Source organism: Tenrec ecaudatus, chromosome 12, assembly GCF_050624435.1.
Source record: "Tenrec ecaudatus isolate mTenEca1 chromosome 12, mTenEca1.hap1, whole genome shotgun sequence".
Classification (NCBI taxonomy): domain Eukaryota; kingdom Metazoa; phylum Chordata; class Mammalia; order Afrosoricida; family Tenrecidae; genus Tenrec; species Tenrec ecaudatus.
In genome coordinates, this window is record NC_134541.1 from 96,840,487 (window position 1) to 96,842,890 (window position 2,404).

Consider the following 2,404-nt stretch of genomic DNA (forward strand, 5'->3'; position numbering starts at 1 on the left):
CTAATAAAATGTAAAAAAAGAAAGGAAAAAAAAGAAAGAAAAGAAAATGATTAGGGCAAAGAATGTACAGATGTGCTTTACACAATTGATGTATGTATATGTATGGACTGTGGTAAGAGTTGTATGAGCCCCTAATAAAACGTTTAAAAGAAAAAAGAGAAATCCATATTTGTCAAACTGGCTGCAGCGCCAGGCCAGGCGCAGGGGCGGCGGAGGCAGTGGCGAGGGCGGCGTGAGAGCGAGGCTCTGGCCCTGCGCAGGCCCAGGCCAGTGGCGGCTAGGAGGGCGAGGCATGCTGACCTGCAGGCCTCCAGCGGCGGGAGCGGCGGCAAGGGGCACAGGGGTTCCTGGGAGGCGCAGCGTCAGGCCCTGGCGCGCGCCCGCCGCCCCTTCCCCGCGCCGCGGCCGCCCGGGCAACTTGTGGCCAAAGTTTGGCCCCAGCCTCAGGAGTGCGCGGGGCGGGCCGCGAAGTTGGCTGTGGCCCCCGCCGCGGCTCGGGCCGGCCCATGGCCCGCGCGCCCCCGCCGGAGCCCCTGGGCGGCCGGGCTCCTGCCCCCGGGGCCCCCGGGCCTCAACGCCAGTGCGCCTCCCCCGGCCCCGGGCCCGCGCACGCGTGGGAAAGTTGGCCTGGAACCGGCCCGACCAGTTCCGCCGGCGCGCACACCGGCCGCAGAAGTTGGTGCTGCAAAACTTTTTTGGGGGGTTCCGCGGGAGCCCCCGTGCGTCGGGACCGGATGCGCGCCGGCTAGCGACCCCTGCGCCGAGAGAGGTACCCCCAGAGCGACGCGCAGCGGGGGCGCCCCGGACCCGCGGCCCGGGGGCTATGGCCATGGTGGCCGGAGGCTGGGGCGGCCCCGGCGGCGGTGGAGACGCGAATGGCGTGGACAAGGTGGGTGGCTACCCGCGCGCCACCGAGGACTCAGCCTCGCCCCCGGGCGCCGCCAGCGACGCCAAGCAGGGCGACGAGGAGCGGCAGGGGCTGCAGGTGGACTGTGTGGTGTGCGGGGACAAGGCGAGCGCAAGCACTAGGGCGTCCTCACCTGCCAGGGCTGCAAGAGCATCTTCAAGCGGAGCATACTCCTCAACCTCAGCTACACCTGCAGGTCCAACCGTGACTGCCACATTGACCAGCACCACCGGAACCAGTGTCAGTACTGTTGCCTCAAGAAGTGTTCCGGTCGGCATGCGCAAAGAGGCCGTGCAGCGGGGCCGCAGCCCCCACTCGCCGCCAGGTCCTGGCGCCGCGTCTCAGGCAGCCCCCCCCCCGGGCTTGGCGCTGGCGGAGGCGGTGGGCGGAGACCTCTTCCATGGCCAGCCAGTGTGGGAGCTGATCGCACAGCTGCTGCGCGCCAAGCCCTACCTGGCGGTGGCCGGCCACTTTGGCACGGGCGCGGCGAGCGCCTTCGGCCCGGGCGGCGCGGGCGGGGTGCTGGGCATCGATAACGTGTGTGGAGCTGGCGGCGCGGCTGCTCTTCAGCACCGTGGAGTGGGCGCGCCACGCGCCCTTCTTCCCCGAGCTGCCCGTGGCCGACCAGGTGGCCCTGCTGCGGCTCAGCTGGAGCGAGCTGTTCCTGCTGAACGCGGCGGAGGCCACCCTGACCCTGCACACTGCGCCTCTGCTGGCCGCAGCCGGGCTACACACCGCTCCGTTGGCCGCCGAGCGGGCGGTGGCCTTCATGGACCAGGTGCGCGCCTTCCAGGAGCAAGTGGACAAGCTGGGCCGCCTGCAGGTGGACTCGGCGGAGTATGGCTGCCTCAAGGCCATCGCGCTCTTTACTCTTGATGCCTGTGGCCTCTCAGACCCAGCACACGTGGAGAGGCTGCAGGAGAAGGCGTAGGTGGCCCTGACCGAGTACATGCTGACCCAGTACCCAGCCCAGCCCCAGTGCTTCGGCCGCCTGCTGCTGCGTCTGCCTGCCCTGCGCGCCGTCCCAGCCTCACTCATCTCTCAGCTGTTCTTCATGCGCCTGGTGGGCAAGACACCCGTTGAGACGCTGATCCGAGACATGCTGCTCTCGGGGAGTACTTTCAACTGGCTTTAGGGCTCCGGCCAGTGACCGACCTCCAGCGACACAGATGCTCGGGGTCCCCAGGCCAAGGATAGGGACAGCCTCCCCAAGTGGCTAACCAGAACCATGACTAGGGTGAAAGATCATTATGTAATATGCAGTAGCCCTTAGTGACCCTGGTTACAATTTGACTCGGAGGCTACTGGACTTCAGAGCCTTACAAGCCTGGAAGGTTTATTTCAGGCACAGCAAGCATATGCCTCGGCGGTGCTGACTTGCGTTCTGCACCTGGATAGGCACCTGAAGTCATTTGGAGAGGATGTCTATGTAAGTTGGTTTTACATAAATTTCTGTGCTGGATTCCTTGTGCTTGTGGATTTTCTTGTCCTTCTTGG

The 2,404-nt window shown here is 65.7% G+C and overlaps 1 pseudogene; it reads left to right on the forward strand.

The window, feature by feature from the left end:
• Nucleotides 1–292: 292 nt before the first annotated feature.
• LOC142422763 (nuclear receptor subfamily 2 group F member 6 pseudogene) lies at nucleotides 293–2,042 on the forward strand (annotated as a pseudogene).
• Nucleotides 2,043–2,404: the final 362 nt, after the last annotated feature.